General features: G+C 40.9%; 1 protein-coding gene across 5 annotated transcripts in view; it reads left to right on the top strand.

The window, feature by feature from the left end:
- Nucleotides 1-25,832, top strand: part of slc39a10 (solute carrier family 39 member 10) — an 85,289-nt gene that overhangs the window by 5,466 nt on the left and 53,991 nt on the right. For 3 of the 5 annotated variants that reach the window (XM_080198804.1, XM_080198800.1, XM_080198801.1), the window contains exon 2: nucleotides 12,944-13,028. The exons of the other annotated variants lie outside the window; for them this stretch is intronic. The gene's annotated coding sequence lies outside the window, so the exon portion shown is untranslated. The remainder of the gene's footprint in view (nucleotides 1-12,943; nucleotides 13,029-25,832) is intronic. 5 annotated transcript variants of the gene reach the window in all.

The raw sequence follows: 25,832 nt of genomic DNA, 5'->3' as shown, positions 1-25,832 counted from the left end.
CACTCCCTCCAAGGCCAAAATATCCTCGCGTAAGTGTGGCGACCAAAACAGCGCACACTACTGCAGCTGCAGCCTCACCAGTGCCCTATACAGCTGCAGCAAGACCTCCTACTTTTATATTCAATCCCCCTTGCTATGCAGGCCAGCATCCCATTAGCCTTCCTGACCACCTGCTGCACCTGCAGGCTGGGTTTTTGCGACTCATGCACAAGGACCCCGAGGTCCCTCTGAACTGTCACCTGCTGCAGTTTTTCACCACAAGTAATAGTCCTTCCTACCATATTCCTACCAAAGTGGACCACCTCACACTTGCCAACATTAAATTCCATTTGCCAGTTCCTGGCCCATTCGCCCAGCCTATCTAGATCCTGCAGACTCTCCACACCCTCCGCGCAATTTGCCGTTCCACCAATCTTGGTGTCCTCTATGGTGAACATTCATTGTCATGGCTCACAGGTGAACAATTCTATGCAACCATTCTCAGGAATGTGTTTGTAGTGGTGGGGGAGGAAAAAGTGATACTTTTTCAAATAAAGTGAAGATTATCATGATTTGCACAAAGTTTACCTACAAGACTAAAATGTAAATTTTGCTTTGCAGTGAATTGGATTTGAATTTAATTTTGGATTTTAACATTGTCTAATAAAAAAGCTGTTTTTAGTTGAGCAATTTATATCACTTGTGATTGAAAATATATACTTGCCATTTACAGCTTCATGGCTGTGTAATGCACAAAGTTCAGTCTTGTTTAGTATTATACAATAGATAAAGTTTTATTGTCTTAAAGCAAAGCCATTTTGCTTGTTACAACTATGTGGCTCTCATAATTTGCCTCATTACCATCCTGTGCCCTTATTTCTGACTTTTTCCTCTTCAGATGCTGATTTAATTCCCATTGAAAACCACAACTGAATCAGCATCCACCATACTTTCAGGTAGCACATTCAAGAATTGAGGTCAAATCAGTGTTTTAATTTTCTCTGCCTCTATTTGTAAAGTCCAAGATCCCATTGCCTTATCAATCACTTTCTTGACTTGTCCTGCCACCTTCAATGCTTTTGTGTACTGATATCTCCAGGTGTCCCTGTTCCTGCACATTCTTTTAGAATAGTGCTATCAGTTTATATTGTCTCTTCATTCTTTGCAATTTCTGCACTAAATTTCATCTGCCACATGTTTACTCATTGCACCAGCTTATCTGTATCCTCCTGAATTTTCACAGGTGATGTGTTGTGTTGTCCAAATTTTAAAATTGTACCCTGCTTTTAATATTGTCTTTTAATATACATGCCTGTACCCAAACAGGTGCTGGAATTTAGTCACTAGGGGGTTTTCACAGTAACTTCATTGCAGTGTTAGTGTAAGCCTACCTGTGACATAAATAAATTTTATTATCACGAAATGCAATGGTCCTAGAACCACCCCCATGGTAACATCACTCTTTTCTGGACCAGATGAAGGCAAAAAGACTATTCACCTCTCATTGCTCAGCAAGGTTCATATCTGTTGCCATTATCCTCTTTATTCCATGCTTCAACTTGCGAGCAAGCAAATTTATAAAATTGATAAAAGCAGGACCTTTATCAACTCTGCTCATAAGTTTCAGACTGCAATTGGAACAATGTCTATTTTTGTGAACTTGCCTCCATCTTGTATTTTCTTTCCCTGCTTCTCAGCAATACCATATTGTTTAGAAAAGTTAAAGCATTTATGATTAAACTAAGCTTAATTATATAGTTACCAACAACAAAGATTCAAGTGGACAATTTTGTCTTCTCAATGTAGCACAAAGGTCATTTGTGTGACATTGCACTTTCCCCATCACAGTTTTTGCTATAATAAAAAAATGCATTCCCAACTATATTTGGTCAAAATCTAAACAGAAGTGACCAGTTAACTGGGTTGTTATGTTCAAACAGTCAGAAGATATTTGCTGCATTTCTTTGCTCTATTTTGGCACCTGGACAATTCTATCATTGAGAATTTAATGTCAGCACAATTAAATGATTCTTTGAATTGTTCCATAAATCAACTCTTTTTGGGGTTAACTTGTTCATGCATATGACCTTGAATATAGTGTGGCCCACATTAAAAGTTTATGCTGTGTTTGCATAATCTGCAGACATTGCATCAAGAGATGTTTTCCACTAGTGTAAAACAAAAGTCAGTTTGTGATTATGGAGCAATGTGATGCCCTACTTTGAGTGCCATTAGAGCTATTCAGTGCAGTGATTAAAGGCAGATGGAGTTGTTTCACACGTTCAGCAACAACTTGCATTTATGTAATATTGGGGTGGGTAACTTTCCTGCTGGATGACCACATCTGGATATGGAAATTGTGACAAATGCTCAAACTTAATTTTGGTACAACTATGCATAAAATCTTTAACTATCAATTATCACCTTAACAGTACATTAAATAGAACAATGGAGCCAAACTTGGCTGTTTTTCACACCGCCTTGGTTTAATGAGAGAGTGCAGTTCATACCTTTCCAACAGCATCAAAAATCCACTGTCATATATCTCTCCATGGGTTCTGTCAGTTGAGTACTTTCTGCATTTTGGTTTTTTCCCTGATTTCCAGTATCTGCAGTATTTTATTTTTTCAGTATTAATGTCAATCACAGTAATACAACAATATGTTGCTGTAAGAGCCACCAAGGGAAGCAGCAACAAAAGAAAAATAAAAAATCAGAACTCATCATAGAGGCAGTCATCACAACTGCATCCTCTCTTTGCACCTCATTCTGAGAGCTGGGAATTAATAATCTCGTTGTACAATTTGAAAGAAATGCTCCCAAGTAAGTCTGTTGCACACCTATTCAGCAATTTTCAATTCTTTCAAAACCCCAATCTAAAAGTGCACATTCTTCATTTTCTGTATTCATCTACCTTCATCCAGTTTAAAAATGAGGTCTTAAGACAGATGAAAATTTTTTAGGAGTATCAGGAATCTTTGGAACCCTCTTCCCTGGTAACCAGGGTATTTGAATAATTTTAAGGAATAGGTAAATGGATTTGTGACTGACAAGGGAGTTGAAGTTATTGGAGCTAGGCAGAATGTGGAGTTGAGGCCATGATCAAAGGCTTACTACTGCTTCTAATTTGAGAGTTCGTATGTACCTTTTTCAGCTCTGATTTTGCAAGTGTTGAACAATTAATCTCAGATGCCCATCAAAATATTAAATTGAGTTTGCTGTGGAGACCTTCAGTCATGCATAATTTGGTTGGGACATGTTGCAGGTGCGAGTATTTATCTTTTGATTTTTTTTTAAACTCCTCATCCACCAGCAGAATTCTGTTTCAACTTTTAGCTGGGTCCAAATTTGTTAGCCCCTGCATTTGTCAATTGCCTTAAATTTGAGTTCTCGGGTTACCAAGCATTTTGCCACCAGAGACAGTTTCTCCTTATCTAATCTATATCCTTTGGCATTCAGAATACTTCTAATAACATACCATTAACTTTCTCTTCTCTCTGGAGAACAGCCTAGCTTTCCTGTTTTTTTTCCACACTTTGCTGAAGTCTCACTCTGTTGGTACCATTATAAATAGGGCTCTAGGTATTTATCATTTAAAAGGTTGATCAAACCCACAATAGATTTGTATTGTGTTAAGTGCAAACCTGAAGGTCCCAGATTACCACTCCTTCTGTGAGGGAATTTGAAAATGGGGAGCCAAAAGTGAGTGAGTTTGACTTTCCAGTATTTAAAACCATCATTATTTTGAAATTGGTGTAAATATTTGAAAAACTAAAATGCAAATCAAAAGTGCAGTAATCTCTTAATATGGTGTTTCACTCTTTTTGTGCTCCTCCCTTTAACATGGTAGGCATAATCCCCAAGAAAAGTCCACATCCAGACTGATTTAAATTGCATGAAGTACTTCTGTGGCCTAAGTATTTTACTTATATAAAAAAAAAAGTACCATGGCACAGTGGTTAGCACTGCTACCTCACAGTGGTTAGCACTGCTACCTCGCAGTGCCAGGCACCCAGGTTCGATTCCCAGCTTGGGCCACTGTCTGGAGTTTGCATGTTCTCTCCATGTCTGTGTGGGTTTCCTCCAGGTGCTCTGGTTTCCTCAGTCCCAAGATGTGCAGGTTAGGTGGATTGACCATGCTAAATTGCCCTTAAGTATCAGGGGACTAGCTAGGGTAAATGCATGGAGTTACAGGGATAGGGCCTGAGTGGGATTGTTGTCGGTGCAGGCTCAGGCCAAATGGTCTTCTGCACTACAGGATTCTATGATACTTGAAGCTTGCCCTAATCTGCATTTTTACTTTCTCAGCTCATCAGGCCTGAAGCACACTGTATTTGCTGGTGTACATTGTGTGCTTTCACTAGTACAGCCCTAGGCTGGGTAGGAATGTGGTCTGCAGGCTGTAGTTAGATCTGGTGTGATACAGTACCTTCTAGGCTAGTTTTTTTTCAAAAAAAAAGACCCATCTCCATCCCTTCCTGACATCCTCTGCATCACCAATCCAATTTGATTCACTCCATGTGATAGTAAGAAATAGTTGAAGAATTAGATGCTTTAAGGCTTTGGGCCTCGACAGTATCAGATATGGAAGATTTGGGCTCCAGAATTGGTTGGGGCCCTTTTGCCAAGCTGTTCTAGTGCAACAACAGCACTGACATCTCTCCAACAGTGTGCAAGTTGCCCAGGTTTGTAGTGTAATGTGGCCTATTACTGCTTCATTAGCCACAAAGTGATGGAAGCTGTTGATGACAATGCTGTCAAGCAGCATTACACAGCAATAACCTCAGCTCAGTTCCACCAGAGTCACTTGGATTCTACAATCTTGGTCCAAGCATGAACAACAGAGTGCCTCAAGGTCAAATGTGAGAATGACTACCCTTGACATCAAGGCAGCATTTGACAGTAGCTGCAAGGAGTGAGGAAAATTGAAATCAGTGGGAAATTGGGGAAATCTCTCTACTGGTTGAGATTGGCTAACAAAGTTTTTGTGTTCAGTACAATCATCTCACTCCCAGGACATTACCCTGAAGAACCACTGCAGCAGTTTTCTAAGCCCACCCACCTTCAGCTGGTTTTTCAGTGACCTTCCCTCCCACATAAGATTGGAAGTGGGGATGTTCGCTCAAGCACCAAGGACCCCGAGGTCCCTCTGCACCGTTGCCTGCTGCAGTTTTTCTCCACGTAAGTAATAATCCTTCCTACCAAAGTGGACCACCTCGCACTTGCCGACATTAAATTCCATTTGCCATTTCCTGGCCCATTTGCCCAGCCTATCTAGATCCTTCTGTAGACTCTCACCACCCTCTGCACAATTTGCCTTTCCACCAATTTTGGTGTCATCAGCAAATTTCAACACCCTACACTTGGTTCCCTCCTCCAGATCATCTATATAAATGGTAAATAGCTGAGGCCCCAGCACCGACCCCTGGGGCACTCCACTAGTCACCATCCGCCAATCCGAATAGCACCCATTGACCCCCACTCTCTGCCTCCTATTTGACAACCAGTCCTCTATCCAAGCTAACACCGTACCCCCAACCCCATGCGCCCTGACCTTCTGCAATAACCTCTTGTGAGGTACCTTGTCAAACGCCTTCTGAAAATCAAGAAAGACCACATCCACCGGCTGTCCTCTGTCCACCGCCCTAGACACATCCTCATAGAACTCAAATGCTGAATGTCCTTACTCAGCAATACTTCAACAACATTTGGGCTGAAAAGTAGAATAATTGTGCTCCACAAGAGCAAGATAATGACCATCTGAAAAACAGAATCTTAACCTTCTCCCCATGACATTTTAATGGCTTAACATTGCTGAATCCACAGCATCAACATCCAAGGAGTTACCATTGACCACAAACTAAACTGGATCAGTCATCGATATAGTGACCACAAGACAGGTTAGAGACTGGGAACTCTGAGGTGAGTAACTCACCTGTTGACTCCCTAAACTACATCTGAGGCATAAGTCAGTAGTGTGATGGAATACTTTGCACTTCTTAAATAAATGGCTGCAAGATTTAAGAGACAGGACACCATTTAGGGCAGTGCTGTCTACTAGATTGATGATGAATGAATTGCCAATGCACGTTGGCAGCAGTATATACCACCTGCAAGATTGAGCAACTCATCAATTGTCCCTCAGCTCCATCCAAATGTGTGACCTTTACCCCCTAGATTAAAGGATAAGGGCAGCAGATGCATGGGAAAATCATCACCTGCAATGCAGTTTCCTTTCAAGCCACACATATTCCTGACTTGGAACTGTGTAATTCTATCACTTTTGCTGAATCAAATCACAACTCCCTAACAGCACTGTGGATGTACCTGGACCAGGTGGACTGTGGCAGTTCAGGAAGGTGGTGCATCACGTACTTCTCAAGGACATAATTTGTCACTGAGCCTCATAAGGGGTTAGTATGGCATAACAGGCAAAAAGCCTGCTCAGAGTTAGGCTTTAAAAAAGAATGAGAAGTGTAGAGAGTAAATTTCAGAGCTATTAGGCCTTTGTAACTGAAGCCCGGTCTCTAATGGATCAAATAAAATCTGGCCAAGAGGCCAGAGTTGAAGTGCAAGATATCTCATTCCATGTGGGCATCAGTTGAGAAACTCCAAGTGAAGAGTACGTAAAGCTTGCGTCTTAAAGGCTGACCAGAGTGCATTTATGTGAGTGTGGCACAATTGAGCATTTGCATGTTGCTAATACGATATTATGTAACAATGACATGTACAGGATGATTTTCCTATTCCCCTCAAAGCATATTTTCTTTACTTGGTGAACATTTTAAAAACTTGCCAAATAAAATTCATACCTTCATGTCAGCTGCTGTCCCCTAATATATTTTCTCTCCTTTCTAATTTCAGTCAGTATATTTCTATCCACTGTTCAGATATATTGTGATATAGTCCTGACTGCTGCTATTGATTTTAAATCTATTCTCTGTCATGGAGTATGGTCTCCAGTTTTAGATTAACAGTAAGATCTGAGACTGTCAGAAGAAAAAGGAGCTTTTTAAAATTCATTTACAGGGTTATGGGCACCTCTGGTTGGACTAGCATTTATTGCCTATCCCTAGATGCTCTTCAGAAGTTGGTGATGAGCTGCTGCCTTGAACAACTGTGGACCCTGTGGTGTAGAGCATAAATATATGCTCCTGAGCATAGCAACCACGGATGGTCCACCCACCATCTTTGGCAAAGTTGGGACCCCAGGATGGAGATCTGTAGGAGGTGAAAAGCCATGTGTATCACACACACACTTCTGACACTCACACTCTGTAGTTCCAAATGGGGATAAACATTGTATTTTGCAAGATTATATGAATTCATAATAGTTTTAATGGAATGGTGCAATCAACAGTTAAGATGGGTATATTTATAATGCATGTTTATAGTGAATATTGTGCACTTCTAACTTTTAACTGCATCATCATCACTAGACTTAAATGTGGATGATGTGATTGGGAAATTTGCAGGTGACATAGAAATTGGCTGTGTAGTTGATAGTAAAGAGGTTAGCTGTCAATTCTAGCATGAAAACAATGGTTTATTTGAGTGGGCAAAACAGATGCAAATGGAATTCAGTCCAGAAAAGTGTGAGGTAATGCATTTGGGAAGGACAAAAAGAGCAAGGGAATATTCAATAAATAGGAAGTTATTGAGAGGGGTTGAGGAAGTGAGGAACCTTGGAGTGCATGTCCACAAGTCTTTAAAGATGGCAAGACAGGATGGTCAAGAAAGGATATGGAATGCTTTCCTTGATTGGGTGAAATATTGAGTGCAAAAGCTGGGATGTAATGAAGGCGCTGCATAAAACGCTGGTTAGGTCACAACTGCCATTTTGTATAAAGTTCTAGTCATCACAATACAGAAAAGACATAATTGCTCTGGAGAAAGTGCAGAAGAGATTTAAAAAGAACAATTTCAATACGTAAATTAGGAGAGATTGGATTGGCTAGGATTGTTTCTCCTTGGAATGGAGGAGACTAAGGGGTGACTAAATTGAGGTGTACGAAGTTGAGGCCTAGATGTGATAGACAGACAGAAAAGACTTCTGTCCCCTAGCTAAAGGGTCAGTTACCGGGGGCATAGATTTAAGTTGATTGGTACAAGGATTAGAGGAGACATAAGGAAACACTTTTTTCATTGAGTAGTGGGTGTCTGGAATTCACTGGTTGGTGGTTGAGGCTGAAATGCTAAACTCATTTTAGAAGGCACCTGGATTTGCATTTAAAGTCATATAGGTTTATGGCATGGAAACAGGCCCTTTGGCCCAACTTGTCCATGCCACCTTTTTTAAACCTCTAAGCTAGTCCCAATTGCCCACATCCCTCTTTACCCACTGTACCCATATAGCTGTCTAAATGCTTTTTAAAAGACAAAATTGTACCCGTCCCTATTCCTCTGGCAGCTTGTTCCAGACATTCAACGACCTCTGAAAAAATTAGAACATTACAGCACAGTACAGGCCCTTTGGCCCTCGATGTTGCGCTGACCTGTGATACGAATCTAAAGCCCATCTAAGTTACACTATTCCAATATCCATATGCTTATCCAATGACCATTAAATTGCCCTTAATGTTGATGAGTCCATTACTATTGCAGGAAGGGCATTCCACACCCTTACTACTCTCTGAGTAAAGAACCTATCTCTGACATCTGTCCTATCTGACATCTATCACCCCTCAATTTAAAGCTAAGCCCCCTCGTACTAGCCAATACCATCCAAGGAAAAAGGTTCACACTGTCCACCCTATCTAATCCTCTGATCATCTTGTAAGTCTCTATTAAGTCACTTCTTAACCTTCTCTCTCTAACAAAAACAGCCTCAAGTCCCTCAGCCTTTCCTCATAAGGCCTTTCCTCATAAGACCTTTCTACCGTACCAGGCAATATTCTGGGAAATCTCCTCTGCACCCTTTCCAATGCTTCCATATCCTTCCTATAATGCAGCGACCAGAACTGTATGCAATACTCCCAAGTGCAGCTGCACCAGAGTTTTATACAGCCGCAGCATTACATAATGGCTCTGAAATTCAATCCCTCTACCAATAAGAGCTAAGACACTGTACGCTGCCTTAACAACCCTAGCAACCTGGGTGCCAACTTTCAGGGATCTATGCACATGGACACCTTGATCTCTCTGCTCATCCACACTACCAAGTATCATACCATTAGTCCAGTACCCTATATTCCCGTTACTCCTTCCAAAGTGAATCACCTCACATTTTTCCGCATTAAACGCCATTTGTCACCTCTCAGCCCAGCTCTGCAGCTTATCTATGTCCCTCTGTAACCTACAACATAATTGCCCCCAGACCCTTTTGTATCTCTCCCCTCACCTTTAGTTTTAGACTCCCCTATCTCTGGAAAAAGATATTGATCATCTAGCTGATCTATGCCCCTCATTATTTTATAGACTTCTAAAATCACCCCTCAGCCTCTTACACTCCAGAGAAAAAAGTTCCAGTCTATCCAGCCTCTCCTTTATAACTCAAACCAACAAGTCCCTGTAGCATCCTAGTAAATTTCCTTCTAGTTTAATAATATCCTTTCTATAATAGGGTGACCAGAACTGTACACTACTTCATGTGTGGTCTTGTACAATTTCAACAAGACTTCCCAACTCCTGTATTCAATGTTCAGACCAATTAAACCAAGCGTGTTGAATGCCACCTTCATCACTCTGTCCACCTATGACTCCACTTTTAAGGAACTATGAACATGTATCCCTAGATTTCGTTTGTTCTGTAAATCTCCCCAGTGCCCTATCATTAATTGAGGAAAGTCCTGCTCTGGTTCAGTCTACCAAAATGCTTCACCTCGCATTTATCTAAATTAAACTCCATCTGCCATTTGTCAACCCACTGGCCCAATTGAGCAAAAAACCTGTAGCAGTCCGAGATAACCTTCTTCACTGTCCACTATGCCATTAATCTTGATGTCATCTGCAAACTTACTAACCATGCCTCCTATATTCTCATCCAAATCATTAATATAAATGACAAATAACAGTGGACCCCGCACCAATCCCTGAGGCTAGTCACAGGTCTCCAATTTGAAATACAACCACCCTCTGGCTTCTGTCATCAAGCCAATTTTGTATCCATTCAACTACCTCACCCTGGATCCTGAGAGTGTTGTAACGTGCAAGATTATGGACTAGTTTGGGGTTAAAATACTGTGTAATACTGCTTGATAGCATTGTCATCAACACTTTTGTCACTTTGTGGTTGATGAAACAGTAATTGGCCACATTGGATTTGTCGTGCATTTCAGTAAAAGGCAAACCTCTGTTTCTTTTTTCTCTTTTTTTTGGCTGGCACAGACGTAGTAGATTGAATGGCCTCTTTCTGCTGTAACTTTCCTATGTGGTATTACTAACTTTCGTAATATTTCTGTCACTGAAGCACTCATCTGAATCTGAAAGCGTATTGTCACAACTCCCCCAAGTATGTCTGCTGAGTCCTGCACAACGCATTGACTCATCTAGAACTCTACAGCTGGAATGCTATCCTATACTAATTCATGCGTGCCTCTCTCCAACCATTATTAGTTGTTAATTCTATGTGTTGATCCCAAACTCCCTTCTGTATTTCCAAATCTCTTCACAATCTATCAACATTACAAAATCTTCAAAGGCTCTTCAAATTCCATCTCTTTGACTACACCTTAGATCAGCGGATTAATCTCTATTTTGATCTCTATTAATTCCCCTTTGCAAAATGCCCCACATATTTCTCAATGTTTAATGATATTTAATTGCTAAAAACCGATTTAGTTGTTCTTGGAACCACAACTGGCTGCCTCATTTTCTACATTATGACAGTGACTACACTTCAAAATTAGCTTTGTTTGCTGTTAAGCGCTTTGGATGCCTAAGCCCATAAAGGCATTCAATATTTGCAAGCCTTTTCTTTTTAGTTGTTATTGTCTCCATTATGTCTCTGCCCCATTTTAGATTTGCTAGCTAGAAAGAAAGTTGTAATTCATGTCTTAAGTACTTTGAGAATTGAACAAAGAAGTAAAGTCAGATTTCTGTAAATGTTATTCAAGTCTAAATGTTAATCTGATCATCAAGTTAGTTTCACATAAAGTCATGTGTGGGCTGAGCAAGCTGATGAAAATGTGATGTGCATGGTATTCTGCAATTAATGATGTCTCTGAGCTGGCAATGAAAATTGTCAGAATTTAGTATTTTTACCCAAAACAGTTTCTGCCATGTTATTCCCATGATAAACAACAGCTTGGAATTCCAGGCCAGAATTTTCTGACCATTTGCGCTGGTGGGATCATGGCAACAAGGGGTGCATTCAACAGGAAACCCCCATTGACAACAGCAGAATCAGTATATCCTACTGTTGGCCAGTGGCATGTCGCTGCAAAACGCACAGCAGGTTACATGGTAAATCCCGTCTCCTGAATTTTGAACTTGGACAGATGAAGGCACAGTCATCATGGAACACTGAGATATTGGAGAGATTAAAGGAAAAAAGGGGATATGCCACAAAATTAATTGAAAATTAGAGTTTCAAAATCCAGGGAGCCAGTGTTCATCAATAAGAGATATGATGAGTGAAAAGGACTTGATGCAAGTTAGGATACAAGCAACAGAATTTTGAGTGAATTGAACTTCACAGAAGATGCAAAGTCAGAGGTTGGCCAGGAGGTGATTGGAATAGTTGAGTAGAAAGGTAACAAAGACACTAATTTTTTTGCAGACAGAAGCGGGGGAAAGCCAAATTCAAGACTGACTGTTCTTGGCATCAAGGCAGCATTTGAGAGGCATCAAGGAGCCTTAGCAAAACTGAAATCGATGATAAGTGGGAGGAAAATTTATTGATTGGTGTCATGTTAGCACAAAGATAATTGTAGTTGTTGCAGGAGTTTCTCAGTGTAGTGCCCTAGGCTCAATCATCATTTAGTTGCTTCATCAATGACCTTACTTACATCAGAAATAGGGATGTTCGCTGATGTTCAGTGCCTTTTGGAACTCAGATAATGAAGCAGTCTGCATCCATGTGCAGTAAATTCTGGACAATATTCAGGCTTGGATTGATGAATGTTAGCAAGTGTGAGGTTATCCACTTCGGCAGAAATAATAGTAGGAGGGATTACTATTTAAAAAGCAAAAAGCTGCAGCATGCTATGGTGCAGAGGGACCTGGGGGTCCTTGTGCATGACTCGCAAAACCCAGTCTGCAGGTGATCAAGAAGGTGAATGGAATGCTGGCCTTTATAGTGAAGGGGATAGAATATAAAAGCAGGGAGGTCTTGCTGCAACTGTACAGGGTACTGGTGAGGCTGCAGCTGGAGTACTGTGTGCAGTTTTGGTCGCCGCACTTGCGCAAGGATATTTTGGCCTTGGAGGGAGTGCAGAGGAGGTTCACTAGGCTGATACCGCAGATGAGGGGGTTGGACTATGAAGAGAGACTGAATAGACTGGGTCTGTACTCGTTGGAGTTTAGAAGGATGAGGGGGGATCTTATAGAGACGTATAAGATAATGAAAGGGATGGATAGGGTAGAGGTAGAGAGATTCTTCCTGCTTAGAAAGGATAGCAGGACTAGAGGGCACAGCCTCAAGATAAGGGGGAGGGGGGGGCGCAGTTTAGATCAGAGTTGAGGAGGAACTTCTTCACTCAAAGGGTGGTGAGTCTCTGGAATTCTCTGCCCATTGAAGTGGTGGAAGCTACTTCGCTAAATATATTTAAGTCACGGGTAGATAGGTTTTTGACAGTCAAGGGAATTAAGGATTATGGGGAGAAAGTGGGAAAGTGGAACTGATCCACTTCAGATCAGCCATGGTCTTACAGAATGGCAGGGCAGGCTCGAAGGGCTAGATGGCCTACTCCTGCTCCTATTTCTTATGTTCTTAATGGCAAGTGACACTTGCATCACACAATTACCAGGCAGTGATCATCTTCAATAACAGAGAATCTGACTATTTGTCCTTGACATTCAACAGCATTACCAGCGTGGGGAACATCCGCCAGCAACACTCTACCACCTAGATGAACAAGGGCAACAGACATATGGGAACACAGCCAACTGTAAGTTCCCACCCCAAGTCGCATTCTATCTGACTTGGAACTATATTGCCATTCCTTCACTTTCACTGGGTCAGGTATCTGGAACTCCATTCCTAATTGCACTGTAGATGTATTTACACTTTTATGGACTGCAGTTTTCGAGAAGGTGGCTCAGCACCATCTTAGGGCAGTTAGGATGGGCACTAAATGGGGGCCTTGTGAGCTATGTTCACATTCCATGAAAGAATTAAATAATTAACTTTGGCTGGGTGAATTTTAAAGAGATGAAAATAAGCAGTCTTGATGACGGAGAAGAAATGGTTTGGCTTTCACCATCTCTTGAGCCCCCTCTCTGAACCATACAACGTTCAGTCCATGTTGCTGAGTTCTTGTATCCCTTTCATCGTCTGAATGTTGGGAATAACCTGGACCATGAAGAATTCTGTGATACATTCTCTCAACTGCATCACAAAAGAAGCAATGCAGATAGTGAGTGTGTCCCAACAAGTAACATACACATGAACGATAGAGCCATTATGGTGCTTCCATTAACTGCATATCGCATTCCAATTATGTGAGTATGTTAGCGGCATATCTAATTTGCATATTGCAACATTTTAGTTTTTTTAACACAAAATTGATTCTCATTTGCCTCTTAAGGTACTTTTTTCTTTCTTTTCCTCTCGCTCTCCCTTGAGCCTGTTATTTTTCTTACCTTGAACTTCCTTTTCTCTTACCTACTGTTTTCTGTTTGTGCCTTGCATTAAGTTTTTCTATTGCTGTATTTTGATATGCACCATTTTCATTTGTGCATGGACCTTAAGTTTGCCAGGAGCATTTTATCTTTGAACGTGATGTCATTCATTATCCTGTCAGTTCAACCCATTCATAATAAAGCCATTTTTTACCTGCAAGTGAGTGTAAGAAGTGTCCTTGTGCTTCTTTCATTCACCAATATATATCTTCTAATATAAAATAAAAGGAATAATGTACTGAAGTAGCAGAAGCACACTTGATTTTGTCCCATTCACGAGTTATCCAAACACATGGCGTTTCAATCACAGAGAGCTACTTCTGCTTAGTTTATTACATGCTTTATAGCAAAGCAGTTTGGGGTCCCTTTACTTTGCAAACCATTATTTCCTTTTTATCTGTCAGGCTTCAATTGGAGAAGCTGGTTTGAATGCAAATGCTTTCACACTTCAGTGTAAAAATGCTAAATTGCTTCTGATGCAAGTTATTTCTCCAGTTTTTTTTTACATCCTTAACTCCTTTGGCCTTTAAGTTTCCCAAATCTTTGGAACAGTTTCACTATTTTTTTCTTAAACAGAGATTAGGTAGTCAAGAGTACTTGATACTCATCATGCTACTGGCTCTCGGTGGTGGGACATCGAGCATTTGTTACTTTTGACCTCAATGCTAACCTTGCATTCTAAAGTTAGACATAACCTCGGCTAAATTCAAGTCGCTTTCCACTCTGTTGCTGTCACTGCCAGTAATGTCCCGAGTGACTGCCTACGTCAAAGATGATGCAGGTCAAACTCAGCCGGAAAGAATTATACCTTATACTGTCTTTACAAAAAAAAGTTTTTTTTCACCATAAATAGTTAAATTTAAGCAGACTGTGTATTGGAATTATTGCATGAGATTGCACTGCACTGTTCCTGAGATGACCCTTTCAGAGTATGAATGTAATGCTCCAGAAAGCAACTTTCTGAAATGATGGGAGATTGGCAGGTATTTCAGCAAATTAAATGGATAATGTGCTGCTTTACTGTGTAGCTGATCCATGTTGTACAGTATATTTTCTGGATAGTAATGAATGGGATAGTTTTCCTGCATAATCCATGCAGAAAGTGCAGTAGAGGGGGGTGTGTGTGTGCATGCACACGTGGAAGTGGGAGGGTGGGCAAGGAATAAGGGCTTTGGAGGGGGGTGGGGTGCAGGATGGAACAAAGGCTTGATAGTGGGTCAGTGGGAAGAAGTGAGGACTTGAGAGGGGCTGTGAGACGACAGTGAATGCTCAAAAAGGACAGCAAGTGGGAGGCAGTATGCCCTCTGGAGAGGGACAGCAATCAGGAGGCAGGGAGAGCTTGAGCTGGCTGGCACAGGTACAGAACAATATTGTCACCAACTAAGGAATGCATGACTACAATGTCAGTGATCCTAGAAGCACATGTGCCAAGTACACGTGTAACTGTTCCTGCTTAGGACCAGGAATTGTGTTCATTGAATTGTGGAGTTGTCAGCAGATTAAGCTTTTCTTAATAACAGTGTGATAGTATATGTCTTTTGCTTGTAAATACTTTCAAGTAGAACTATGAATAAGTTCCTCCTCAACTCAGTCCTAAATATGCTCTATGTTGTCTATTCCCTTCATAATTTTATGTTTCTATCAGATCCCCCTTATTCTTTTAAATTCCAATGGGTATAGCCCCAGTCTACTCAGTCTCTCCTCATAAGCCAGCCCTCAACTCTGGAATCAAACTACTGAATCTTCTCTGCACCCCCTCCAGTACCAATACAACCTTTCTCAAGTAAGAGACAAAAATTGTGCACAGCAGTTCATACAGTTGCAACATTGCCTCCCTTTTTTAAACCCCATCCTTCTGGCAATGAAGGACAAAATTCCATTTGCCGCCTTAATTCCTGCTACACCAACAAACCAGCTTCACATAAGGAGAAGTTACTTCTCACAGGGGGTTGTGAATCTGTGGAAGTCACTGCCCCAGAGTGCAGTGGATGTAGAATCAATGGATTGAAGAAAGCGATAGATAAGTATTTGATCAAAAGCAGGATAAAGGGCTACGGGGAAAAGGCAGGGAAGTGGAGTTAGGATGAAATAGAGATCAGCCATGATTATATAGAATTGGAGCAGGGTCAAAGAGCTGAATTGCCTTCTGTCGTTCTTAGTTCCAGTGTTCCTAGATATGGTGTAAAATGGAAGACTGACTTACCTGTTGGTGCTTTTGGTTTTGTTTGTGAATCAGTGATTTGATTAAAAACTGTAATGATGAGGGCCTAGCACTAATCCCTGTAGCATTTCACTCATCATACCTTGCCAACCAGAAATGACCCGTTTATGCCTACTGTTTCTTCTGTTAGCTAATCAATTCTCTATTTGTTCTAAATATTGCCACCTACACCATAAGCTCTTTATTTTGTGCAGTTATCATATCCCTTTTGGAAATCAAACCTACAGGTTCCCATTTATGCATGTTGCTTATTGCTTTCTCAAAGAGCTCCAATAAATTGGTCAAACATTGTTTGCCTTTCACAAAACCATGTTAACTTTGCCTGATTGCATTGAGATTTTCTAAGTGTCCTGCCAGCTTGCCTGTAGTTTCCTATTCCCTGTCCCCCTTCTTTCTTGAATGGTGGAGTTACATTCACTTTTACAATCTGATGGGATCTTTCCAGAATCTAGGGAATTTTGGGAAATTAAAAACAATGCATCTTCTATCTCAAACCCACTTCTTTATGACCCTGATGAAGTCCATCAGGTCCAGGGGACTTGGTTCTAACAATTTTCTTAGTAACCCTTCCACAGTAATTGTAATGAGAATCGTGGAACCCCTACAGCGCAGAAGGAGGCCATCCAGCCCCTCAAGCCTGCACTGACTTTTTGAAACAGTATTTTACACAGGCCCACCCCTTTTTCGCTCTATCCCCATAACCCTGTGCATTTTACCATGGCCAATCCACCTGCACATTCCCCACCAACCCAGAGTGGATTTGAACTTCAAACCTGTTGAACAATTGCAAAGGCATAGACTCCTTCCCTTCTGCCTTATTTGCAGCCTCGCTTTCCTGTCCTCGCTAACCAAATCAGAAAATTCTGTCCTAAGGGATGTGATTGTCTCCCGTGTATACAAAGTACCCAAGTAACTTTCTCCCTCCCTGATGCATCACAATGTCTGCAGGTTGGCCGCTAGCTCAACTTAAGTCGAAACTCTTCAAACCGCAGATATTTACTGCAGATGTGTTTTCCTTGGATCATTCCAGTATCTAGGGACTCCTTCATTCTGCAATCCAAAATACCTGCTTGTCCATCTTAATTATGTATGAATTAACTTAGTTTCTTAATCAAATAACAAATACTGTTACTCCCAGTGCCACCTTCATTCCGCCAGTAAACCTTGCAACTAGTAAAACTTTTTAATCGTAAAATTTTAAGGTGTATGGGCAAAATATTCTTCAACCAATCACTTTAGTGTTTTCCTGTGACTTCTTGCAAACATGGCTGTTCTCTGGAGTCATAAACTCGATTGGATAGCTTTTCCAGGCGTTGCTGGACTGCTCCCAGGTCACCCACCAGTATAGAGAGATAATAGCTGGAAGATGGGATACAGTTGCTTAGGTCAACGTGGTAGTCAATGTATGCAAAAGGATTTTAACAACAGAAATTTAGATGATTATGGAGATTGGGGAAGGTGGCAAGAAGGGATTTTGAGCAAATAGAGTCTTCAAACCTGTAACAAGATCAGGATGGCATTTGGAGTGCATAGTTGGAGTATTGTTCCAATAGGGCCAGTCTGATGGTCGTGGTGTTTCTAGACCTGGTAAATAGAGAGAGAGAACTTGTAGTCTCAACGCTGTTCGGTGGTTCAAGTAATTGCTTAATGGTCAATATTCCAAAATAACCCAGCTGTGATGACTTGGGCCAACAGTGATCAGAACAACTGTTTTCAAGTATTGTGTTAGTAGTACTTGTAAGTTCCTTCTGCACTGTAAGACTGGAAGCCATTCGACCCATCAAGTCTGCACCGACCACAATCCCAGGCCCTATCCCCATAACCCCAAGCATTTTACTCCAACAAGTCCCCCTGACACAGTCAATTTAGCATGGCCAATCCACCTAACCCACACATGTTTGGTCTGCTTTACTGAGAACCTGTGAACTTCCATATCAATTTGTTGGGCTCCTGTCACGCATTGGCCGTAGATCACGCCATAACAATTGCGGTTATTTTTCAGGTTTACAATCTGTGAAGTAAGTTTTAGCACAAATTAGCAAACCTTTAATCAGTAAAATTGAGGCCTGAGCACCGAGAACAGAATTTTATTGGCTTTGACAAAACGCCACAAATGTACCAGCAAACTATGATAAATTGATTCGTACCACAACTTGCTCCCATTATTTCTGAGAACTCTTTAATATTGCATCATTGATTTGAGGCAATATATGGCAGTTCAAATCTGATGATAGCTGGGGGCATTATTATAAGGTAGTGTAAGGAATGAAGGTCACATGGTTCCTGTGTGAAATTTCTTCATTAAAGCATTGCGATCTAAGGAAATCCATCAACGATGCCAAAAGACAGTACGGACCAAGCTAGAGTCCCGAGCTAGTCACACTGTCTCCCGCCAACTATGGCAAGATTTGCAAGACATAACAGGCTACAAGATGAAGGTGTGTAAAATCGCTGTCTCCAACACACCTGTCTCTGAGTTTAATGCATTCTGTGGCCATTTTGAGCAAGAGGTCAGCAAGACCATGCCCTCCACCCTCGAAGCCCTGGATGAACCTGTATCTGGATCACCATTGCAGATGTCAGAACAGCTTCCTTGAAGGTCAACTCACAGACAGCAACTGGCCTGGATAGGATACCCGGATAAGCACTCAGATCCAGCATAGATCAGCTGGCAGGGGGTATTCACCGATATCTTCAACCTCTCTTTACAACTGTCTGCTTTAAGAAGACGACCATCATCCCAGTACCAAAGAAAAACCAACCAACGTGCCTTGATGACTACCGACCTGTGGCTCTGACATCTGTCATTATGAAGTGCTTTGAAAGGCTAGTCGTGGCACGAATCAATTCCAGACTGCCGGGATCCACTACAGTTTGCCTAACGCTGGAACAGGTCCACAGCAAACACCATATCCCTGGCTCTACACTCAACCCTGGAACACCTAGATAACAAAGACTCCTGTCAGATTCCTATTCATTGAAGACAGCTCAGCCTTCAACACCACTATTACTTCCATGAAACTCATCTCCAAACTCTGTGGCCTGGGCCTCGGCTCCTCCCTCTGTGAATGGATCCTGAACTTCGTAACTCACAGACCACAATCAGTGAGAATAGGCAATGATACCTCCTTCATGATCGTCCTCAACCCCCCTGGTGCCCCATAAGCTGTGTTCTCAGCCCCCTATTTTACTACCTATACACTATGACTGCGGATAAATTCCTCTGCAATTCGATTTTCAAGTTTGCTGACGACACCACTGTAGTGGCTTGGATCTCAAACAATGGTGCGATATAGTACAAGAATGAGAGAGAGAGAATTTGGTGAACTGGTGTAGCGACAATCTCTCCCTCAATGTTAACAAAACGAAGGTGATTGCATCAATTTCAGGAAGTGTAAAGGCGAACATGCCCCTATCTACATCAACGCGGACGAAGAAGAAAGGGTCGAGAGCTTCAAGTTTTTAGGTGTCCAGATCACCAACAACCTGCCCTGGTCCCCCTATGCTGACACTATAATTAAAAAAGCCCACTAATGCCTCTACTTTCTCAGACTAAGGAAATTTGGGATGTCAGCTACAGCTCTCACCAACTTTCACAAATGCACCATAGAAAGCATTCTTTCTAGTTGTATCACAGCTTGGTATGGTTCCTACTCTGCCCAAGACCGCAAGAAACTATAAAAGGTCGTAAATGTAGCCCAATCCATCACACAAACCAGCCTCCCGTTCACTGACTCTGACTCTGTCTGCGCTTCCCGCTGCCTCAGCAAAACGGCCAGCATAATTAAGGACACAACACATCCCAGACATTCTCTCTTCCACCTTCTTCCGTTGGGAGAAAGATATAAAAATCTGAGGTCACGTACCAACCGACTTAACAGCTTTTTCCCTGCTACCGCCAGACTTCTGAACGGACCTACCTCGCACTAAGTTGATGTTTCTCTACACCCCTAGCTATGACTGTAACACTACATTCTGCACTCTCTCGTTCCTTCTCTATGAACACTATGCTTTGTCTATATAGTGCGCTAGAAACAATACTTTTCACTGTACGCTAATACATGTAACAATAAATCGATTCATTTTTTAAAAGACTTAATAGTTGCACAGAACATCTCGAACAGAGTCACATTGTTATTTTATTCACTGTGACAATTCCACGCAACAGTCAGTAATGCAAAATTGATAACTTCAAGGTCAGGCCACAATCTGGATCAACTGCAAAGTAATGCAAAATCCTTCCATTGGAACATTTTGCAATCCTTTGGTGTAACACTGAGATGTAGCTTGAATAAGGTGACATTGAAGAGATGTACTGATGTGAATGATGGACTGAAATAAGCTTCTGCATGTTTTGTCCAGGGTGGCTTTACATCCTGAAAGAAGTCTGCCAAAAATACCTTCACCATTCTTTTGAGCCACAGCCGACAGGGTAATTTCAGTCAATAGCATTCTCTCCTGAGTCGCAAGGTTCTGGATTTACAAATGGATGCACAGAATTAAGGTTAACATTTCCAGTGCAGTGCTGAGGAAAGGAGTAATGCACTGTCAAAGGTGCCATTTTTTTGGCTGAGGTATTAAACAGATTCCCCCCCCACCACCAAATCTGCCTACTTGTAAAAGAACATGTGACACTATTTGAAAGGGGAACGGGGGATTACCCTAATTTTTGCTGGCTAATATTTATCCCTCAATCAACATAACAAAAAGAAAATATCAGTTCGTATTTCTCTGTGCTTCAGTGGCAAACACCACTGTTTCACAGCTGACTGCAAAATCCAGACCAGCTCTTCAACTCAACTCGATCCTTTTTTTTTCATATTATATACATTCTTCCATTGCAAATGCTTCAACTTTTCAAAGTTTTATTATAGTCTGCCTCAGTCACAATTTTCTAGAAGAGAATTCAATGTATACATACTTCCTTCCATTCTTCTAGCGATGATCCAGAGATTTATACCTTCAAGGTTTTCCAGAACAATAGAAATACATCTTTTGCTCTTTTACCCTGTCAAAACAGTTTATCATTTTGTCAACCTCTATCAGATTCCCTTTATTTTTGAGTTGTTCACTTAACTACCCATTTTTATAATGGGATAGCCACCAGTGGCATGTAGTACTCCCAAAATGGTTTAATCCAAGCCTCATAGAAATTCAAACTATGTTCTGTCTTTGCTCCTCCACCTGCAACATGACCCTGTTGGTTACCCAACTTAATACCAATTTTCTACACTGGTCCCAGGCCCTTTTAATCAACCTAGACATGCCCACAGTATGTTTTTGTTTAGCAGTTGGCATCCATGGGTAGTAATAAAGGGAAATAGCTGAAAACAATAAGGGTTGAGGTCAGAAGTTCACAGTAATCTGGGGAGAAGCTGAAAATGGTGCTTTGGTGCCTTTAGCAAGAGTCTAAGTCCAGTGTCATGATTTCTGTGCTGAGAAAAGAACACCAGTAACTGAGTCATGTTGAATTGACAAGGGAGAAGCTGCCAGATTTAGTTGTTGAGAAAGAGTGAGAAGATTGCCATTAGGAGGGTTAGAGGAATTAAATGAAGAAGTTTGATGGGATGCAGTGTCTGTGAACTGGTTCCGGAAGGTTTGGTTTAAACCGCCTTTGTGAGCCACTGTAGTAGGAATTGAATGTTGAGGTGTGAATTTTGAGCTGTTTGTTTGTTGATGATTTGGCGGACTTCCAAATCTCACTTTTTGGATTAAAAACATTAGCTAGGAAGCAACAAATGCTTATATTGATTCAGAATGCATTCAGTTTTTCTTGGGAGAGAATCTACAGATTTCCCCTAAAAAAAAATTGACCACCAATTTTGATTCTTCAACAGTTGTCTATCTCTTCTCTCTCGCTCTCTTTCTCGTTTCACATAAAAGCTTGCAACCTTGACATGGCACTGGGAAGGATAGCACAAACGTCAGGCAGACAACTGGAAAAATTGTGGGGTTGGGAGGGGGGAGGGAAAGTGATATTGAAGGAGCATAGAGTTAGGGAGGAAGAAGACTACTTAAGTATATTCCTCCCAAGGTATGTGAATAAATACCTATCATTTTAAGATGAAAAGAATGGTCTTTGTATCATGTTCTTGAGTTGTCAGTGATTTGGAGGTTATGTAAACTTAAGTTCTCTAGGTTAACATGCATGATAAAGCATTTTGAACCATAGCTTTCGCTATATTGTCTATATTATTTTAATCAAATTTGTTTCATTTCATGTACAGCAGATCCCAAATTGCTTGCAGATATATTATTTTCTTATTGAAACTATACATTGCTGTATCTGGTATCAATGTGGATCTCTTTGCTGGAAAACAAAGTTGTAATTATTTTTGAATATAGCCAAAATGGCCAAAAGAAGACTATTATGTTAGTCAATGTGCAATAAAATAAATTTATTGTTCCTCTAACGTTGTTACAGAGAACAGGGAGTCTGTTTTACCTTTTCTTATCCCAGAAAGTAGATATGGTTTTTAAAAAAAAATTATTTGGGGAAGATTAGTTCATTACATCATTACAAACTTTAATTTTCAAAATTTTTATTTCTGACACATTGATGAAGGAATAGAAAAGGGAACGCAATAAATGCCATCTATGTGATTTTTTTAAGGAAGAGTTTGACAAGATACTACATAAAAGGCTGATTAATGAAACTGAGGCTTGTGGAATGGGAAGATGAGCATCAGCTTGGATAAAACAAATTGGCTTTAGGTCAGAAGACAATGAATCATGTAAATAGTTGCTTTTCAAACAAGAGGATTGTTTGCCAGAGTAGTGCTAGGACCATTTTCTTGATATATAAATTACTTAGATATTTGAATACAATAAAATTCCAAAATTTGCGAACAATAAAGGTGACAGAAATCAACTGCTATAGAACATGGGCTAGGTTTACGGGCAGAGAAGTGGTAGATGGAATTAATTCAGAAGTGTGAGATGATGCATTTTAACAGAAGTGATAGAGCTAAGAAACATAGACATAATGGAACAGTTCTAAAGAGTACCGGGATACAGGAACATGAGGATCTGGCAGTTTCATGTGCATCAATCTTTGGAGATTGCAAGATGTTTAAGATAGTAATTAGTAAAGCATTGGGATCTTGGACTTTAGGTATTGAGTACAAATACCAAAAGCTATGCCAAATGCTTTATAAAGCTCTAGTTGAGCAGAATTATAGTATTGCATTCAATTCTGATCACCATACTTGGGAAAGACCTAAGTGTCCTTGAGAGGTACAGAGGGGACTTTGGAACTCTGCCTCAGAAGGCAGTAGAAGTAGTCTCACTGAATGTTTTTAAGGCAGAGGTAGATGGATTCTTGGTACGCAAGGGAATCATTGATTAAATGGGGAGATGGCAATGTGGAACTCCAAACACAAACAGATCAGCGTGATCGTGAATGGTGGAACATGCTCGAGGGGCCAACTGATCTACTTCTGCTCCATTTCATACATTAGTATATTATCACAATGTATTCAAGGTGAAGGATTTTAGCTTGAGCAGGGTTTCCCAAACTTTGAACTGTGGAATTTCTAGTGTTAATGTCCTGGACCTGAACCCCATTGTATGTTATGAAGCCAGATGAGACCCCAACAATTTTTCTATTTTGGCATAAATGTGAGGACAGGATATTTCTTTCCAGGAATGATTCCACTGACAAAGTAGAGATCTGTTAGAGTGAAACAAGCCTTATTTAATAAAACAGTTTAAATTATTATTTTAACAAATGAAGCAGTTTAACCATTAACAGTTGAACAATATCTAACAATGAAAGGTAGCAACTTTCAAGCTTATGACTGTTCCAGATCCATATAAGCCCCATTCATGCTTAAGTCATAGAATAGAATCATTGAATCCCTGCAATACAGAAGGAGGCCATTTGGCCCATCAAATCTGCACTGATCACAATCTCACCAGTCCCTTTTCCCCTAACCCACATGTTTATCCTGCTAGTCCCCCTGACACTATGGGGTAATTTACCATGGCCAATCAATCTAACTCGCACATCTTTTGGACGGTGAGAGCACCCGAGGAAGTCTGTGTAGCAGGAAGAGAAAGTGCAAACAGGCAGTCACCCAAGTCTGGAATTGAACCTGGATCCCTGGCGTTGTAAGGCGGCAGTGCTTGCCACTGTACCATTCCTACTCCATCCTGTTACTGGGGATTTTCAGAGTAACTTCATTGCAGTGTTATTGTAAGGCTACTTGTGACACTAAGAAATAAACTTGTTGCCACTTCCCGTCCCTGTTATTCTCCCTCCCCATTATTCCCCCTCCCTGTTATTGCCTGCCTCCCCCTCATTCTGAGTCTTCTTAGAGGATTACAACTGGAGGATGTGGAACTGACTGGATTTGCTCCAAAGTCCAATCTACTTTTAAATAAATATAGTTAGCAAGCCCAGGCATACTTGCTTTCAGAGAAAGATAGAGGTTCACAAGCCTGCCAATTCCTTCTAATTTCAACCAGGCTTCAGCTGCAATGAATTGCTTTCTGCAGAAGTTTTTTTTTCTCTGCTACTGACCTAGCTCTACATATTAACCATTTCATCAAAAGACTTCGTCAATCACTCTGCTCATAAATCCCAAGGGGATTTAAGTAGACAAAAGTCCTTCAGCTCTACTTAAAATAAACACTTGCATGGTTGAAAGGAATAATTATCCTGCTCTTCCAAAATCTGAGCTGCAGACCTATTAGACAAACCGACTGCCTGTACCATAAAGCTGAATTTTTAAACATCCTCCTTAAACATAAAATGTCAATTGCACTACTATCATCATACTAGTGACTCCCCAAGAACACAGAACTCCAAGCATGCTTGTAACATTGACTCCCTTTTTGCCCATGAAGTAAGTGTGAACACAGAAATCAAATGTAAAGAAGTCTTTTCTACTCTGGCTATGTATAAGGAATTATCACAAATACATTCACCAACTACATGGTTCCCTCACATTAACCCATGGCCATTTAACTTTAATCCTTGGAGGTAGTATCCACTTTAGGAGTGAGTAATCAAAAGGTTCCCAGGAAAGAAAATTAAGTCTTATGAAATGATGCATGTTAATTACATTGTTGTCACTTTTAATGGGAGGAATAATGCTGGAAAATTAATACTCGTATCACACATGCACATTTCTCTCTCCCTCTTCCTTACACATACACTCTCCCTCACGTAGACATATACACATATCTCAGTCCCCTTCCTGCCTCTCTCCCCCATCTCTCTCACGCCTCATAATAGAGGATGTGGAACTGACTAGATTTGTCAGTTTGGATGCTGAGCCAAATGGCCTATGCCATAATGACTCCATGATTAAAATTAGAAACCACAATACCTTTTCAAACTGCACATGTTTATGTATGTCAATTTTTAATGAATATTCTGTTTGGCAAAGAAGCCATACATGAATTTGGGTTTTTACAATGACTGCTATGTTAGAACCATAGAATCTGTACAGTGCAGAACGAGGCCATCGAATCTGCAAGGACGGTCTGAAAGACCATCTCACCCAGGCCCTGCAGTCTGCCCTATCCCCATAACACCATGCATTTACCATGGCTAATCCACCTAACTTGCACATGTTGTCAACATGGTAGTTAGCATTGCTGCCTCACAACACCAGGGACCCAGGTTCAATTCCCGGTTTGGATCACTGTCTATACAAAGTCTGCGCATTCTCCCGTATCTGTGTTGGTTTCCTCTGGGTGCTCCGGTTTCCCCTCACGGTCCAAAAGATGTTCTGGTTAGGTGCATTGCTCAGGCTAAATTCTCCATCAGTGTACCCAAACAGGCACCAGAACGTGGTGACTAGGGGATTTTCACTATAACTTAATTGCAGTGTTCATGTAA

This window comes from Carcharhinus amblyrhynchos, chromosome 11 (assembly GCF_965287045.1).
Source record: "Carcharhinus amblyrhynchos chromosome 11, sCarAmb.v2.hapA, whole genome shotgun sequence".
NCBI classification, from domain to species: Eukaryota; Metazoa; Chordata; class Chondrichthyes; order Carcharhiniformes; family Carcharhinidae; genus Carcharhinus; species Carcharhinus amblyrhynchos.
This window is presented reverse-complemented; position numbering and strand designations above follow the sequence as displayed.